Source organism: Camellia sinensis, chromosome 14 (assembly GCF_055761805.1).
Source record: "Camellia sinensis isolate YWXY chromosome 14, ASM5576180v1, whole genome shotgun sequence".
Classification (NCBI taxonomy): domain Eukaryota; kingdom Viridiplantae; phylum Streptophyta; class Magnoliopsida; order Ericales; family Theaceae; genus Camellia; species Camellia sinensis.
This window is the reverse complement of record NC_138974.1, coordinates 67,810,955-67,830,767: the sequence shown is the minus strand read 5'-3', so window position 1 is coordinate 67,830,767 and position 19,813 is coordinate 67,810,955. Positions and strand designations below refer to the sequence as shown.

At 38.7% G+C, this 19,813-nt stretch overlaps 1 protein-coding gene and 1 pseudogene across 1 annotated transcript in view; both read left to right on the top strand.

Annotated features, from left to right (window-relative positions):
- The window catches only part of LOC114290835 (uncharacterized), a 54,611-nt gene extending 44,283 nt beyond the window's left edge, over positions 1 to 10,328 (top strand). Inside the window, 4 exon segments of the mRNA XM_028234839.2 lie at positions 3,395 to 3,528; positions 5,982 to 6,205; positions 8,388 to 8,471; positions 9,956 to 10,328. The gene's annotated coding sequence lies outside the window, so the exon portion shown is untranslated.
- On the top strand, positions 1,426 to 2,576 carry LOC145807054 (uncharacterized; annotated as a pseudogene).
- Positions 10,329 to 19,813: the final 9,485 nt, after the last annotated feature.

Below are 19,813 nucleotides of genomic sequence, written 5' to 3'. Positions count from 1 at the left end.
GTTTGCCCCACCACCGACACTGGCTCTGATACCACTGTAACGTCCCCAGCACCAAATGATATTGTCCGCTTTAGGCCGGGTTATTGCCGAAACATCACCTCGGTGTGCCCTGGCGTACTGCTCCTTAAGGCGAATCCCACATCGATTAGGTTGGAGGAGAGGTAGTGCCTTATAAGCCTACGAACCTCCTTCCCCCAAGTGAGGCCTTTTCCAGGGGAAAACAAAATCGTGAGGAGCCGAGGTGATGCTTCGGCAATAACCCGGCCTAAAGTGGACAATATCACTTGGTGTTGGGGACGTTACAGTGGTATCAGAGCCAGTGTCGGTGGTGAGGCAAACCTCGGCGTTCCTCAGCAAGGACACTGAGTCCATAAGGGGGAGAGTGCGCCCTGGCGTACTGCTTCTTAAGGCGAATCCCACATCGATTAGGTTGGAGGAGAGGTAGTGCCTTATAAGCCTACGAACCTCCCTCCCCCAAGTGAGGCCTTTTCCAGGGGAAAACAAAACCGTGAGGAGCCGAGGTGATGCTTCGGCAATAACCTGGCCTAAAGCGGACAATATCACTTGGTGCTGGGGACGTTACAGTGGTATCAGAGCCAGTGTCGGTGGAGGGGCAAACCTCGGCGTTCCTCAGCGAGGACGCTGAGTCCATAAGGGGGAGAGTGCGCCCTGGCATACTGCTCCTTAAGGCGAATCCCACATCGATTAGGTTGGAGGAGAGGTAGTGCCTTATAAGCCTACGAACCTCCCTCCCCCAAGTGAGGCCTTTTCTAGGGGAAAACAAAACCGTGAGGAGCCGAGGTGATGCTTCAGCAATAACCCGGCCTAAAGCAGACAATATCACTTGGTGCTGGGGACGTTACAGAATACAGATGGTTGCAGAAAGCTAGGAGGAGAAGGAGGATTTGGTGGATTATTCGTAGATGTAGCTGGAGCATGGGTGTTTGGATATTATGGAAGACTCCAGGACGGAACAAGCCTTGAAAATGAGTTATGGGCAATATGCAAGGTTTAACCGTGCTACTACAAAGGGGTATGAACAAAGTAATCATCGAGACTGATGCCATTCAAGCTGTGAAGCTTTTGGAAGAGGAGACAGAGACAAACTCACCATACAAAGGCCTAATAGAAGATGCCAAGATCATTATGCCAAGATGCGAATACACTGTGCAACTTGTTTTGAAGGAAGGAAATCTTTGTGCAGGTGCACTGGCAAAGCTTGGAGCTGAACAACCAGAGGATATCCTGGTGGTTAATGAACACTAGCGGAAATTAGGAGTCTGCTTGTAGTAGACATCATAAGCAGATCTAGGGAAAGGGCTTAGGCCTATGTTGTTCGTTGAATTTCCAATGTACCTAAAAGAAAGAGGGATTGTGTGTAATATAGTGAAGTGTAACACTTTAGTAGGTGGGTTGTGTCAAGAGATGGTGTTGGAGGCTGAGAATTTGGTGGGTCAGATGGAGAGGGCTGGTTTGAGTCCAAATGTGATCACTTACAACACTCTAATAGACGGGTTTTGTAGTGTTGGCAACTATGTTACCAGAAAACACTAATACCCTAATGAATTACGTATTATTGCGCACGTTCCGAAACATGGTACACTTCCATTCCAAAACCGTAAATTTAGTGATCCAAAGCGATCCCAAAAGTTTTTTTCAATAAATGTCCTTAAATGTTACTTTAGGAGGAAAAAAAATCAAATATAATATATACAAGGCTACCCCTATTGTACCACATTTTAGAGCATGTGGCATACCACGTTTCCGTTCCCGTTTCACGTACCGGAATGATCTGCGTTCCAAGTAACATAGGTTGGCAAGCTAGACAAGGCGGCAAATTTGTTCAATGAAATGAAGTCCAGTGGTTTGTCACCATCTTTGACCACCTATAATGTTCTAATTGAAGGTTTCTCTAGAGCGGGAAATCTAGCATGAGCTTCAAGCTTAATTTTGGAGATGGAGCGGAGAGGAATTTCTCCAACAAAGACAACATGTACAATTCTAATTGATGCTTTTATTGGATGGGATGACATGGAAAAGGCATTCGAAATATATCACTCCATGCAGAAGGCTGGTTTGGAGGCAAATGTTTGCACCTATGGTGTCTTGATAAGTGGGTGGTGTAGAAAAGGTAAAATGAAAGAAGCGTCAAGACTTTTCAGATCAATGAGTGAGATGCGTTTAGAGCCAAACCCATGTAATATACAACATGATGACTTATGGGTACTACAAAGAGGGTAACTCCTATAGGGCCCTATGACTGCTCAAAGAAATGGGTGAGAATGGAATGGTTCCAAATGTAGCAAGCTACAGTTTGACTAAAGTTCTTTGCAAGGATGGGAAGTGGAAAGAGGCTGAAATTCTTGTAAATGATATGATAGAGTCGGGTTTAAAACCATCAGATTCTATCTATAATCTGATTTCTAAAACTAAATTTATTGATAAATAGATGTTTTGGAAACACTTTTTAAGTAGAATTGTATATATAAGAAACACAGAAGAAAGTTAGAGACATAGATGATATTTTTTTTGATCAGCAAGACAGATGATATTAGCGGCTGTCTTAGCATGGATACACTTGAAAGTGGTTAGAACTGCTCCATTTCTCAGTAAGCTTTATGTACCCCTCTATGAAGCATGAGAATTTCGAAAAACATGTCGTACCCGTACCAGGTACTTACTGGCGTATGATACTTCATATGGTACTTCTATATACGTACTGGCGTATACGAAACACGTACTCAAAAATTTTCTTCTTAATTTTTGGGGTACCCAAACGTACCTAGCATATACTCAAGCCGTACCGTACCTTAGTCGAAATAATATTTTCTTCTGTTACAAAGATAAAAATCTTTTCACTACACTTCTTTTTTCTTTTTTATTTTTAGTTTTATATTTAGCATGATTTTAAAATTAAGCTATAGTTTGTAAGTTATTTAATATAATAACATTTAATTTTAGTTTATACCTTTACTTTTGGCACTAAATGTTAATTGTAGATTGGATCTTAACAAATTATACAATTTATTCAATTTTTGCATTATTTCAAATTAAAAATAATTTCCTTACAAACGTACCAAGCCGTACCCATACCCTATTTTTTTTGAATTTTACCGTATCAATATACCCGTATCATACCCATACCCATGCTTCATAGATACCCCTCATGCACTGCTTTGTTAACTTCAATCATTATTTTTAGTTTGCTACTTTTCTATACAATATAAACAAAGTACCAACAGCAGTTACTAGAGATGTGTCTACTTGAAAATAAATTATGTTAATAGCTGCTATCTTGAATTTGACTAATATGATTCTTTTATTTTTTGAAAGAGGTGAAAATATATATACATCTAAACCTCAAAAATGACACATATGGACTTGTTATGTGCAGGAGCTACTCAAAGATTAATCTTCTATGAAATCTGCAAAAGAGAATAACAACCCAGGAGTGTTTCATAACAACCAAAATTAAAAGGAATTGAGCATGAGGGACTCGTGTAGTATTGCAACTCAACATTCTCAAAGGTTCTATTTCTCTCCCTCAGTTTACACTATGTAGGGCTAAGAGGGTCTATTGTCCATGCTTGCTCAAATCTCCTAGTGCCACAATAATTCCAATAGCCCAAAAGATCCATGACCTGGTAGGGCCTGACCCATTGCATTATGGAAATGAAGAAAATCCAATAAATAAGCAAAATCCATGTGAGTCTTGATAAATATGATATGCTATCTAGTGCTAATTTTGAATTAGATCTGGCTTTAATTCAATAGACAAAGCAATAGGCTTTTAACACTTGTGTTGCTGACTTCCATTGTTTGCTGAAACTTTCGAGCTCTCAAAAATTCCAGTAACTAAAATGGAGTGTCAACAGTGTTATCCTTTTACATGAAGCTGACTGCCAAATACTTGTTAAGAGCTTTATTTCGAAGAAGTCATGTTCACTTGTGCTTTTCATTAGGATTAGCAAATGGCACTAAAAGAAACATTTTAGAGCAAATTTAAAATGGAATCTTGAAATGGTGACTGAAAATTGTAAAACACTCACTTTGTTTGGTTTGGTTTTTAAAAACATTTTTTTTATTTTTTTCCCCCATTGTGTTGTCTTTCTTTAAATCAATTTTTCTGTACTTTTTAAATACACTTGAAAAGTAAAATATATGGGAAAAATCTGAAAAAAAAAGTACATTAAAGAGAAAAACATGAGACTGTGTTGACTGTTTTGAAATTTTTTTGGATTTTGTGATTCTTTTGAGATTTCTTCGCATATAATTTTCTTTTTAGATCTATATAGATTAAGTACATCTCAAAAGTAAAAATTTGGCTAAAATATTAAAGGTTTTCTAAAATCTAAAGATAAGATCATGGCAATATTTACCTTAGCACAACTGGACATTAATTTTCCAGTTGAGATGGTTTACATAATTGTGATGACAAAAACACAATATTTTAGAAAGCAAACATGAATTTCACATTGCACGATGGGGACAAGAATCGAGCTTTAATGAGCTCTAATCTATGGTTTCTGTTTATTCATGAACAAGCTTTAGGAATTAGGACTCTATTTTTGGTGTGACATTTTTATTTCACTGATAAGAAGATTATGAACTCATCTTAGCATGTAAATGGTTTATTTGGCTAAATTTTTTAATACATATTTCACTTTAAAATTAGAATATATTCTATGTGTGTGGGTAAAGAACTTAAGAAATTAACACTCATACTAATGTAACTTTGTTTCTTAAAATGGCCGAATTGTTATGGTCTTATGGGATTCAAAATTTTGCTAGCCTTTAAAATCACAGCGCCACCTCAAATAGAGCTCATTTACTAATATCTACATTGATGTTTGGAATAACTAAAAATTTATGGATGAATTTATGTCGGTGCTAAAATTAGTAGATAACTAAACTTGGGATATTGAATTTGAGAACTCAATAACTCGATCTCTTAATATTATTCGAGTCAAGACAAATTAATAATGACTAAAATCCGACAAGTTAAAGTTTCTTACTTGACGGTGCATGTAATGACAACTAGAACTTAACACTACAATTTTGAATACAAAAAGATAAAGCATGGATTCCTTAACGATATTTCTTTCTTGTAGCTACTAAAACATTCAAATTATAATCACCGAATATATATACGCACACACACATGTATTTCTCCATGTAGAGGTTAATATATGCATAGTTGCATTGAAAAAGATGAAATATATCCTTCTTGTGACTTCTTCCTTTGCCCAGGAATACCAGCTAATCCCCAAAGCATCACATTCTTTGATTAGTGCCTTCACGCTGGAAATGTGATGGCTGGCCGTTACGGTGAAATGCGTCGGCAATTTTCTTAAGAGTTACAACTATGCTACATTATTTAGTTGTGCAATTAATACAGCTTAGCACATATAATAAATGATGACAACTAAGAATACCACATACTGTAAATCCTAGAACCCGGCCCATTGTGTGGCCCTGCAATTTGAATTTCATTAAAAAACAAAATCATGCTTCAAGGATTATCTCTGCATTTTTAAGTCTTTTTTGAATTTTACTTTGTTATGATTGGTAAGTCATTTACATTTGCAATATTCAGTGATGATAAAATCTTTCTTAGGGAACTTGTTCAAATATTTACATCATGTCCGTTTGTAGAGGGTTTTCCTAATTCGGACATCAAAATTAAACCTTCTCTTTGATAGCATAATCCAACAGCTAGATTATCCTGAGTTATATATATCACTTGTCTCTCAATATGGATTGTATAAAGACAGAGAAAACGTGTGCACCCCACCCTCTCTCTCCAACAATGGCTGACGAATATAATCTATCTGATTTTATTGTCTGCACACCTATTTGCCCTGACATATCAGATGACCCAAGGCTCGAAGCCTTGAGAGCTAAGTTGAAGCAGGGAAAAAATGAAAAGCAAACTGAAGCACAAGATGACCCTAACGAGGCTCAATCTGCTCTGAATCTAGGTCCTGAAGATAGCAATGAGGTTGATAATTCAGGTACTGGAAATCTGCAAGTGCCTGACCAGACACCTACTGCGAGATCGCCAGCCCAAGAACCTTCAGGCCCAACACGATGTGGGAGACACCGGAGGCAGCTGGGAATCGATGCCGAAGATTGGCTGCCACATGGCTGGAAAATGATCACAAAAGTGCGGAAATATGGCAGATCCGCTGGAAATGTAGATAAGGTAACCCTAATCTTTAAGTGCTTATGGGATGTACATGAATTTAAGCAAAGCCACAAAATCTTTCCATTCTTTTGTTTAAGAAAAAGTGATTCTATTTCATTTTATCTGTTCTATTAAAGTCTCTGTTTTTCAATGATCTTCACATCTTCTGCCTGCAGTACCTTTAGTGGTTAGGGTAGGGTTCACTTGACCTTGCAATATTTCTTAAGTATTTAAACTGATTTACTGTTCTGTTATACCTGAATAGTATTTTCTGTTTATTCTTAAATTTTCTATTTCCTTGAAACATTCTGCTCTTAGGTTAATAGGTTCCAAAATGGAATCAGAATAAAAAGTTAATGATGTGAGCTACTTTACCAATTCTTTTGAGTATAGGTAGATCTAGGTTTACTTATGCAGTACTATATATATTGGGAATGGAAGTTTCTTTCTGACTTCTCTGGAAATCCTTTGTCATTGGATTATATAGATTATAGCAAAAACGGAAAGAAAGGGTGTGAAAATAAATAAATAAATAAATAAATTAGAGATGGAGAGCTGGTATCTAACACTCTGTTTGGATTGAGAGGTTTGGTGAGAAAATAAAAGAAAAAGAGAGAATGAGATTTCTCATCACTTGTTTGGATGATTAATGAGGTGAAAAATGGTGAGAAAGACAAACCCCTTAGAACTTACGTTTTGTTTCTCACCAAAAGTGGTGTGATTTGGTGAAAAACCAAGTTTACTCTTTACAAAAAAATGATAACACCTAAACTACCCCTCTAAATACAAAGCAAATAAAATAAAAAGATACATGTATCTTCTTTTATTCATTGTTCATCCAAACAAAAAAGTGAGAAACCACAATCATTTCATTTATTTTCTCACTTAAGTGAGAAATTACAATCATTTCTTTTCTTTTCTCATCTCTCCATCCAAACTGAGTGTAAAAGAATGTCTTTATGATATGTAATTATAATTATATACATGTAAACAGGCAGGGTAGGCTTATGACAATCATGCTCATCTCTCGTGGCGCCAAGAAACCTGCAAATTAACCTAACCCTAATTGACACAAATTAACCTAACGCTAACTGACACCCCAAGAGAATCCAATTAATTAATAGATACTATCAAAACAAAGACTGCTAATGAATACAAAATGAAATAGTTTGTGTTGGATTGTTGATGTCAACAAGTATATCTATGAAAAGACTTCAGCTATGTAAAAGAAGCAACGTCTGTCCATATAGTGTCCCTGGTGGGATTCAAAAGTTCTTATTTTCTTGTTCTTTTCCTCTGTTCTGTAAGTTCATTTTTTCTGGTGTCTTCATTTAGTTGTATGTCTTTTTTGTCTTAATTTAGAGTTTGGTGAATGATTGCGGTCCTTTTGCTCTTAGTAGAAAGCATCTGCAATATGTTGTATGCAATAGCCACATGGACTTAGAGAGACTTTGACCTAAAAAAAAAATTTAGAGAGACTGCTTCTGCCATAATGTCATAACCCTAAATCTCAGTTTACTCTTTGCTTGTATTGATAATGTGGGTGAGATATAATTTTACCGCAAAATGGTGGTGGTGTGATTAACTTTGCACCGTAGCATACTTGGAGGTGACTTTTTCCCAATGGATTGGCGTTCGCCACTAATGGATTCCAATTTGACTACAAAATTGAATGTACTTAACCTCCTTTTTTCCTAGTGAAATGTATTAAGCTACATTTGTTAGTGAATATACCCATGCGCACAAGAGCACAACTGGTAGTTTATCATTAATCATGACTTTCATTTTCTAAAAACTGAACCAATTATCATGAAATTCATTAACTAACAAATGAAATCAGAGAAAGAAGAAAAAATCTTTTTATTTGTGAATGGTAAAGCATGTCTCACGAAATTACACTAAACTCTAGTTTTATTGTAGAGACTCTGAAAGATTTCTAACTATTATTGATATAATTCTACATGGATAAGAATTTATGGTCATATTGAAAGTCGATATAACTTTATGCTCCTTGGAAGGTAGTAGGACTTCCTTTCAAGTGGTACTACCATACACGAAGGATATCTGTTACTTTTTGTTAGTCATTTATTCAATTCTTTGATCAGTTCTATCTTGGAATTTAAATTTTCATACCATATGGATTGTTTATGGCTAGTAATACTTAGCAGCTATTCTGCCAATTGTTTAATTTGTTTTGCAGTATTATTTGGGACCAGGAGACCGATGCTGTAGGTCAAAGAAGGAAGTCCTACTATATATTAATCAAATGAACAGAGCTGCCGAGGTATGCAAAAGTTTAAGTTCCATGACAACTTATCTTGCTCAGACACACATAGATGTAACATAGAACATGGAACTTCCATTAGTATATTAAATAATTGAACAGATGATTAGCAGCATAGTTCAAGAATGCTTTATTCAAAGCTGGTAAATGGGATTATAACTATGTAGCACGGATACGGACACGGGACACGACACGGACACGTGAAAACGCAATTTTTCAAAAAATAGGGGACACAACACACTGGGGACACGTTTAATATATATAATTTTATTTATTTATTATATATCTAAAATAAAAATAAAATCATTAATTCTTATATAATCAAAATAATAATAAAATTAATAAATATATATTTTTTAAAAAATTAATAAAAAATGAGTTTTTTTAAATAAAAATAATTTATTTTATGAATTTTAAGTTTAACATAAAAATAAGGATAAAGAAAAAAGAAAAAAAAAAGAGGGGGAGAGAGAAACATTGAATCAAGAAAAAAGAGAAGAAAAAAAATATAAAAAAGAAACGATAGAGGAGAGAGAGTGAAGTCAAAAAACAAAGGGAGAGAGAGTCAGAAAAGGGAGAGACGAAAGGGAGGAGGAAAGGAAGAATGTGAAGAGGATAAGAAGAACAGAGATGATGGAGACAGAGAAGACGAAAACGAAGAGAAGAAGGAGAAGAAGAGAAGAAGAAGAAGAATACCTCAGCTTCAGCTTCTTGGATTGATCTGAACAGGTTAGGCTTCTCCTCTCCCTCGATCTCTTTCTCTCTCTCTCTTTTTCTGTCTTTTCTCCTCCTTTGATCTCTCTCTTTCTCTGTCTCCCTTGATCCCTTTCTCTCTTTCTCTGTCGATCAAGGAAAACAGTTAGGGCTTCTTCGATCCACCTCACGAGTGTCCGAAAAGTGTCCCGCCGTGTCCATGGCGTGTCCGACTGGAAGATTTCAAAAAAAAAAAGGAGACACGTTAGAGAGAGTGTCGGACACGTGTCTACCGCGTGTCCGTGTCCAACGCATGTCTGACACTCGTACACAGAGCCTGGGAACGTGTCGGTGCTTCATAGGATTATAATAACAAACAGTACGTGAGACACTACAAGAAACTGCACTTTTAGCGAAGGAAAAAATCATTGCCAAAAGCCAAAAAGTTGCGAAAACTGTCGTGTAAAAATGCTATTTCTTGTAGTGGCAGCTGTTGTAATGCACAACCTGGTGCAATTCAAGTTACCTTCATTTGTAGCTTGTCTAGCTAGAACAATTTGAGCTTGGTTGCTGTATACTAAGAAACATCAAAGTATTAATGTTACTTCCTTGTAAATGACATCGCAAGTACTTTTTATGCTGGGACACATTACTAGACTGTAGCATCTAATTAATTATACACATAGGTTCGGCTCAGATGCCATATAATCTAATCTATACATGGATTCAACAATTGTTAGTAGTTCATGCTGTGTATTTTTCTGATTTGTGTTCTGAATATTTGTCTCCAGGTGAGCACTTCGGAGGATTGATCTAGAGAGGTGAAGTTCAAATATTCAACATGGAATGGCGAAGCGCAATGTTGCATTTTTGTGGGGAACTCTCTAATTATTTTTCCCCCCCCTTTTGTCGTCTCCTTGCAATTCAATATCCGTCTAGAGATTGCATGTGCTTTGCATTATGACTATAGCCTTCATTTCCAAATCTATTTTTGTACTTTGAACAATGGAGTTTAAGTGGTTTTTATATATCTTTCCTTCTTATCTTGAGGTCTAAGACCTCGAGTAAATTATTTCGTTCACATTCATTACCCATTCTATTTTTGTGCATGTACACAATGATTTTTAACTGGTTTTAATACATATATTTGCTTCTTATTTTTAAGTGGTCTGTATGTCCCTTGTGAAGAGTATTGAAGGTTTATGACACAGACCTTTGGTAGAACTATGGTCTAAATATCTTCATCGACACTGATCAAATGATAGATTTTCACTCTATGACGGTTTCACTCATTTGTCTGTTTTGACGTATGATCAAGTATTTAAAGTATATTAACCTATGATACTAAATTTGTGCTTGGGGGCTGGCCAAGTTTATATTTACATGGCCAAATCTATTATTAAGTATATGTAACCGTAACAGTTTCACTAGATTACTTTTACAGCACTGCATAGTAATCTCATTTGTGATTACAGTTATCTCTTAAACCAATTCAGCCTCACAGCTATTAAAAATGTATATTGAGAAATTAATCACAATCTTGCTCATGAGGGTTTCGAAATAAATGATGTCCTTGTTTACTTTTTTCATATTCTTGATTATTTCTAATCAGTAGGATTAATTTAGTTTATGTTAACAATAAACTAAGTCCACCAAGCCCAAGCCCAAGCCCAAATCTAACAACTACTAATCACAAATAACCCTCAAAATGGGGAAGAAATAAACATCACCGTAAATAGAGATGTAATCCGTTTGGTACGGTCAGTATTTAGGTAAAAAATTTTACCAAATCAATAATGTTGATTTTATTATTTTGAACACTAATACAAATAGCTTTTCCCATCAAACTATACTGAACTGAACCGATTGAAACAGTTTGGTTCGATGCAATTTTATTAGTTTAGGACCTTTCAAACTTAAGTCACTTTTAAATATAATCACTAATCTATATAAAAATATTAATTTAATTATTTGTCTATCATTTTAAACATATTCAATTCATTTACTTAATAAATACTTTTCAATTTCTAGATGAACGAAATTAAAAATAAAAATAAAAAATGTTAAAAAATACTAAAGTTTTAAAAATAATGAGTTAGAGTTAAGATTATATATAATAAGAGTTTACAAACTTAGATTGTAACGATGATAAGGTTAATTAATCAAGAATATATGATAAATACAATATATGTTGAAGTGGTTAGTTTCGGTTTAGTTCTATGCATAAGAGGCTTGAACTGATACTGAACCGAAAATCGAAAACCAAAAAAAAATTAAATTTAAAAACCGTATAGACCGATTCTTATTAAAAAATAGACCAAATATAGTTGGTTTGGTCCAATTCAATCGATTTGATCGGTTTTTCTTACCTCTCTAACCAAAAAAATTTGAACTCGATACCTCACACCACAAATGACGCTGCACAACCACTAGGTCAAATGTGTTGATTTAATAATTTTTCTTTCATTAACTAGTAAACCATAGGATATTATTATTTATTTCATTTTCCTTTTTTGATAAATCACTTAATTTCTTTTCTTTTTTGTCCTGTTTGATTATACTGATTTTTTTTTTAAAACTGAAATTGGATTTTTTAGTTCTTTTATTGGATTTTAGTTTGAAATTTTACAAAATCGATAGAACACAGGTAGAAAATCAAAAATTAACAAAAAAAAAAAAAAAAAAAAAAACTTATCCAGCTTAAGAACCAGACAACCCTACTATTAAGAATTTTTTTTACACTTTAGTCCTTGACATCATAATTTTTTCAAATTTACTCTCAAAATGAATTTCCGTCTAATTTAAAATTGAAAATGTCACTTTGGCAACACGTAAATATAAAAAATATATATATTGAATTAAAATTTTATATAAATTACTGAGAGGGAGTTTTTATGAGCATTAGGGCCGAGCTAGGCCCAAGCGTAGTAATAGACCGTTCTATGGGCCATGGTAGAAAGGGCTTAGCGAGTGGACCTTAGTGTTAGCTCGGTCCAAATATGGTTACAGTCACCACGATCGGAGTGGTGATAATTAGCTCGGTCATAGTATTCGAAGCCAAGGTATTTGGGCTTCTTATGGTGAACCTTGCTCTTGTTAGCTCGGTCAAAGCTTGCTGTAGTTAGCTCGGTCTCAACAGACAAAACTAAGGTACAAGTGAACAAAGAGCCGAGCTATGTGTTGCATGTGAAGGTGCTGGATTAAGTATGACAAAGGGCTAGTGTTAGCTCGGTCATACTGTCATCCAACCGAGGTAAAACCATCTCACTTGGTTTAAGCAGTGAAGGAGGTGTTGAAGGATAAATATTATCTTTCAAGAGTGTGATTCCTAGGAAGACTCTACATTGAGGGATAAGAGTCCTACTAGGATTGTGTCAAGCAAAAATTATAAAAGCTCACAACATAACCTATGTAGAGGTAACACAACTTTGATTTTTGAATACACAGAGTTTTTTGTCTATTCTGCTGACTTAGGCATCGGAAAGGTATCCGGCACACACCCGCCGGCTAACTCACGTTTGTGTTTTCAGGAAATAAAGCGACGACGTTTGGAGGAGCTCAAACTTGATCAACAAGATTATACGAGAAGATTATTCTGCGCTCGTACAATTGGCGCGTCTATGAAAAAGACAGGGAAGAACAAAACCTGTTGATCAAGTTTTCCTCTCCAGCTGAAACCAATGGCGCATAATGAGAATTTGTCGCAATCTGCTATCGACGGACAAACCCCAAAGGGGGGTGGGAGGCGCGAAGGTTTACCTTCTATCCCACCCATGGCGGATTTAGAACCCCAGCGACAGAACCCCCGGAGGGATGCAAGGGGAAGACGGGGCAGCAGCCCCTGTCGCTTTCAAAGTCCTGAAAGACAAAGGCGGAGGTTGGACCCCCAGGTTCTGAAGGATCGCGTTAGGGAACAAGACGAGTTCATAAGGAGGATGGTGGCGGACATAGAGTCAATGAAGCGCCAGATAAAAGGAAAAGGGGTAGCGACAGGAGAAGGGCGCAAAGGCAACACGCCATCTCGCCACTTAGAGGATTGTAACAGGCAGCAAGTCCAAGCAGAGAGTAAAAGCCTTAGAACAGGCAACACTTAGTCGAGGACCTCCAGGACTCGTCACTCCAGGTCTGAGAGAACAAAAACTGAGAGGTCGGTTACTGAGGGAAACACCTATCGGCCCTCGCACATGCACCAGATGACATCTAGGCACACGGAGTTGCCTAGATTATCTGACTTGCGGACAGTACTTGACGAAAGGGCCCGATGGAAGGAGGACACCAGGGCTCGCGACCCACGCAGAGTTTCAGCACTACAGCGACTGGCCCCCAAGACACATGGGAGTGTCGAAGTAGGGATGCCAATACCTCGTCTTGCTTACGAACCAACGAATAAGGTATTAGCAAGGCTACAGAGCTTGCCGTTCATTCCGGAAATAGAGAACGCATCACTACCTTCAGGCTTCTACCAACCCAAATTTACTACTTATGAGGGGAAGACGGACCCCTACATGCACTTGAGCCACTTGAGCTAGGTTATGGCAGTGTATCGGCAGAATAAGGCCTTGATGTGTATCTTGTTCCCATCCAGCCTTGGCGACCTAGGTTTAACCTGGTTCGAAAGGCTACCAGAAGACAACATCGCCTCATGGGCACAATTGCCAGAGGCGTTCATGACTAGGTTCCGAACAAACACCAAGACACCAGTGGAGATCGATCAGCTACTCTCCGTTGACATAGGCGACAATGAGACGTTGGGATCCTACAATAGTCGATATTAGGAGACTTTCAACCAGATAGGAGATTGCTCCACAAATCTCGCCATCGCGCAATACAAACGAGGCCTGCCAGTCAGTAACAAATTGAGGGACTCAATTACTATGACGTCACCCCTTACGATGGAGACCTTAATGGAGAGAGTGCACCAACATATTCGCGTGCAAGAAGATAGCGCCCGTGCTAAGGCAAAATCCGACACAACGGCAATACCAGATAAAAAGAATACAGCAAAAGTCAACACGGTAGAACAACCAAACAGGGATGGGCGAGGCAGGCGGTCCAACAGAGAGGTCCCAGACAAAAGAAGGTTAAGAGTTTGCACTACCATTACCACGGTGTTCAAAAAACCAATCTACTGAATTCTCAGTGAGATACGCAATGAACCTTTCGTCCAATGGCCAGCTAAGTTGGTAGAAGCACAAAAAGACTATGACAAGAGGTCCCGGTGCACCTTCCATGATACAAAAGGGGCACCGCACTGAAAATTGCACGTCGTTGAGGCAACATTTGGAGGAGTTAGTGGCAGCTGGGCACCTGGACCAGCACATAGAAGGAGGGACACAGCCAGCCTCCCAAAACCACAACAACCCAAACGGGATACCGGTCGACGCTTCACCTCAAGGCGTAATCAACATGATACATGGGATATTCAAACCTGAGTGGGTATGTGAGCTCAGGGGGATAATCAAAAAGGCTAAGCACTTAAGGGAGGTATTAAGTGCACAACCTGTCATCAAAAAGGGGAGAACAGAGGCCACAAATGTCATATCTTTTTCAGACAAAGATTTAGCAAGGATATACTGCCCTCACAATCATGCGTTGGTTGTCACTCTACACGTCAAGAATTTCGACATCAAGCGGATTTTGATTAACCAAGGAAGCTTATGTAAGATAATGTATTACAAAACCTTCAAACAACTGAAACTGGAGGACAAAGACCTGGCACCTGCAACATCTCCCCTAATCGGATTCAACTCAATGTCAAAGTGGCCAGTGGGTAAGATAATCCTCCTAGTCAAGGCAGGAACCATGACGAAACAGGTGGAATTATGGGTATTGAAAGTCCCTTCCACTTACAACATAATCTTGGGGAGGACATGGTTACACGCCATGCGATCGATAGCGTCAATCTACCATAAAGTATTGCGGTTCCCCAACGAAGTCGGAGTAATTGAAGAGGTCTTTGGAGACCAAATTATGTCAAAACAATGCTTCGTCGCTGTAAATGGCAGCCGCGCTGCAAAAGGGTATGTACAGATGGTAGAAGAGCCTGAGAACAATGAACTATTTGCAGATGTTGGCAAAGCAGCTGAACAGAAGGCAGTGGAAGACTTGGTACAAGTAAGGATAGATGAAAAGAACCCAGAAAAGTTCTTTTTGCTCTGCTCGTCTTTGTCCAGCACTGACAGAATAGAGGTCATGGAATTCTTAACCTCTAGCATCGAAGTGTTTGCCTGGACGCTGTATGACATGCCTAGCATTGATCCAAGCTTCATCTGTCACCAACTGAACGTCCACCCAACTGTCAGACCAATTATACAACGCACTCACAGATCAGCACTCCATCATGCCAGGATAGTAGCGGAAGAAGTGGGAAATTTGCTGGAGGTAGGAGCTATCAGAGAAGTGCACTATCCCAGGTGGATCTCCAATACCGTAGTAGTACCAAAGAAGAACATAAAATGGCGTGTCTGCGTGGACTACAAAACAGTCAACAAGGCATGCCCAAAGGACAGCTTTCCCCTACCACGGATAGACCAACTGGTAGACCTGATGGCAGGACACAATCGACTTAGCTTTCTTGATACGTATAGAGGTTACCATCAGATCGCTATGTATGAACCAGACCAGGAGGTCACATCATTTACGACACCGAGAGGACTATACTGTTACAAGGTCATGCCCTTTAGCCTAAAGAACGCAGGGGCTACATTCCAACGGATGATCACCAAGATGTTTGAACCATTGGTAGGAAGAACAATGGAAGCTTACATAGACGACATGGTGGTCAAAAGCAAGGATGAGAATGACCATCTCAGGGACCTAGACGAAATGTTCCAAATACTAAAGAAGAACAAGGTTCGTCTAAATGCATCTAAGTGTGCGTTCGGCGTAGGATCAGGCAAATTCCTAGGCTTCCTGGTGACCAACCGAGGCATAGAAGCAGACCCATCTCAGATCAAAGCAATCTAAGAACTTAAGAGGCCTAACACAGTCAAAAAGGTACAACATCTCACTGGCCTGGCAGCCACGCTCAACCGGTTCATAAGTCGATCATCAAACAGATGTCGACCATTCTTCCAAGCATTGAAGGCCAAATTTGAGTGGGATGAAGAATGCGATCGCGCCCTAGAGAGCCTGAAAGACTACATGACTTATCCTCCATTGCTAGTAACCTGTAATAACCCCGACCTCCGATTAATGCTAATTCATGATTAATTATGCTTAACAGTAATTTAGGAAGGATTTGGGATTTATTTGCATGTGTATTGCATTATTTATGTGTTTCTATCTGTTTGCCATAAAATGATCTGTTTATGTCTTTGACTTTAAATTGCGAATTGAAAGCCTTATCGGCGTCTGAATCAGAAATTGACTTGATTTATGTGCTAGTTAGGATTTATAGAATTTTATGGTAAGTTTAATTAAAATTCAATTCGGAGCAATTAAATTAGATTAAATCATGTTAATGTATACTTGTTTGAGTTATTACACAAATGCCACTTAGTGACTTATTTGAGACCAACTTCATTAAACTCTCCTTAGCCATTTTTCTTGTCCAAACCGTGGGATAGAGAGAGAGTGAGAGAAACTTGAATCCATCTAGAGATTGGGCTTGGAACATAGGAGAATTGAAGGAGGATTGCATGTTTAAGCTCCCACACTTGAAATTGAAGACCTAAAGGTAGTGAATTCATCCTTTTATTTATGAATGGGGGTTGTTCTTGCTAGGTTCTTGGTGAAATTGGTAGTTGAAGTCAAGAATTGGTTGAAAATGTTGAATTGAAGCTTGTATCATGCATGCATGTTCATGTCTTAGCATTTTGAAGTGTTTTCATGGAAATTCTTGCATGCAAGACCATATTCTAGTTATAGTCCATGAGTTCATCATGATTTTGAGTTCAAACTTACATTTGGTCATGTTTTAGAGCATTGGATTTAAAATGAACACTTGCATGTAAGCTCTAGTTTTGTTCTTGAGATTTTATTTGAAATTGTGTTCAATTGACTCACCCTTGGGCTTTGATTTTACAAATTGATCTTTGAAACATCTTATACTATGAGTTTACAAGTGTTTTGCAGAAAATGGGCCCAAGAGGTCGAGTTTTGAGGTGTTAAATACTTGGTTTGAGCTTGGGAGGCAAATCTGGAAATTCCAGAATTTGGCTTCCTGGCTCGAGCGAAGGATTCCACGCTTGAGTGACCATCGTTTGTTCAGAGCTACGCTCGAGCGAAGGAATGGTGGCTCGAGCGTAAATTTCAAGCTCTCGGGTTTTTAGTGCACGCAGACGCACGCTCAAGCGACGAGATCTACGCTCGAGCAAAGAGCTGTGTCTCACGCTTGAGGGAGCATCGAGCGGGTATCGAGCGTAAAATTTCAACAACCAGTACTTTTTCATTTTACAGACCGCTCGAGCGAAGGAGTCTACCCTCAAGCGACCCCTTTGTTTTGGCAAGCTCGCTCGAGCGAAGAAAGCCACGCTCGAGCAAGACCCCTGTTTTCAGCAAGTTTTGAAAAATGTTTTCCAAGGCATCTTTGCATCTTCGTTCCATCCTAGGCATTCCTAGGCCATGTTTTAGACCCCATAACGAGGATAAGAGATTAGAAACACACTAAGAGCCAACGAAATAAGTTTTGTACAATTAGAACGTGTGTTTCAAGTGTGCATCTGTTATGTGTTATGTAGGTCACGTGCCACGTACCGTTTGACCAAGTTTACTCCGTCTGTCTATCTCAAGGCCCACTGTGAGTAATAACTCTGTAAAGTTATGTTTAACCTATGTATTTTCTGACTGGTATGGTATAATTTGTTTTCTGAAATGCTATCTTGTGAATGATGAATGAATGCCCAATTTTCTAAAAAGTATTTGTGGCACCCTTAGTTCACGTGGCCCTCGCCCGGGGGTAACAATACCGCGGCCAATCTGCATGTGGCCCTCACCCGGGGGTAACAATACTGTAGCCAATCTGCACGTGGCCCTTGCCTTGGGGTAACAATACCATGGCTACTTGAACGCAAGATATGGACCTTTGTAGTCGTTGGTACCAACTATATATGTGGGTCTCTGGACCAATCTAATCTGATAGCTAATGGGTGTACCACGTATGATCTTATGCAAAATCTGAATATGAAAATGTATATGAATCTATTTTTGTTTTGAAGTCTGATTATGTTCTAATTTAAATGATGGATTCTAACTTGTGCTGGACATCATTCATATAACCCCTTTACTCTGTTATTATTCACTAGGCTTTCGCTCACAGTTTATATTATGTATGTAGGTGAGCCAGCACTTGACCAGGGCCAGAGCTGACGGCCTTCTGTACCGTTTTTGTCAGCCAACTGTTATGCCTCTGAGGAGGTTCCGATCGAAGTTTAATGCCATGGATGTTTTGTATTCATGCTAGTCTCTGTATGTGTTGTAAGGACAGGTCTTGGGATGTAATTATTTTGTAAATATTAGTGTCCTTGACTGGCATGTTTAAGTCTATATAAATAAGTTTTAAAATGTTCTATCCCATGTACGTTATCACAGCTCATTGGACCTTGTCTATTTTGTTTTATTGCTTCCGCAGCCCCTTATTACTTGATAATCTATTCAGAGGCCTTTGGTAATCCACGGATTACTGGCCGGTTATGGTGCTAAACCTATAGGGGCGGGTTTGGGTTGTGACATAACCCCAGTACCTGGAGAGGAACTATTTTTGTACTCGGCAGTATCACAGCATGCAATCAGCGCAGTGTTGGTCAGAGCGGAAGAAATCCAACACCTGCCTATCTTTTATGTTAGTAAGACCTTGCTAAGGGTAGAGACCAGGTACCTACCATTGGAAAAGCTGGCCTTAGCTTTGATGATGGCCTGAAGGAAGTTATCCCATTACTTCCACGCCCACACCATAATCATCCTGATAGCTTTACCCTTAAAAGCCTTATTTGAGAGAGTGGACTTTTCTAGGCGAATCTTGAAGTGGGCAGTGGAATTGGGACAGTTTGATATCAAGTTTCAACCCAGAATTGCAATAAAAGCCCAAGCTTTGGCAGACTTTGTGGCAGAGTTCACACTAGCAAGTCATCACATCTGCCCAATTGACTTGACTGGTACAACCAAAATGGGGACGGAAAGTGCCGCAGGAAATGCGCAACCCCTAATACAAGACACCCAGCCACATTGCAAGCCACACAGGCTTGAGGATCAGAATGAAGGAATAAACCATGCCATTCCCAGTGAGGACTCCTCAACAAGTAAAAACTTGGGGTAGTCAGATAGTGAAGAGCAAACCCCAACAGCAGGCATGGACTTGGAAGAAAACATCAGTAACACGCATGACCCCAAGACATCATCCGACCCATCCACTTGCTGGAAACTATTCATTAGAGAGATGTGGAACCTCTTTGTGGATGGAGCATCCAACAGGCATGGTGCATGACTTGGCATAGTCCTCATCTCACCAGATGACCTAATAGTGGAACAAGCAGTCAACCTTGGCTTCCCAGCATTAAACAATGAAGCGGAGTATGAAGTGCTTTTAGCAGGCCTAAAATCAACACTCTTCATGAAGGCCACCGAACTAATGGTTTACAGTGACTCCCAGCTGGTAGTAAACCAGATTTCAGGCGACTACGAGGTAAAAGATGAGAGGATGGCTAAGTACC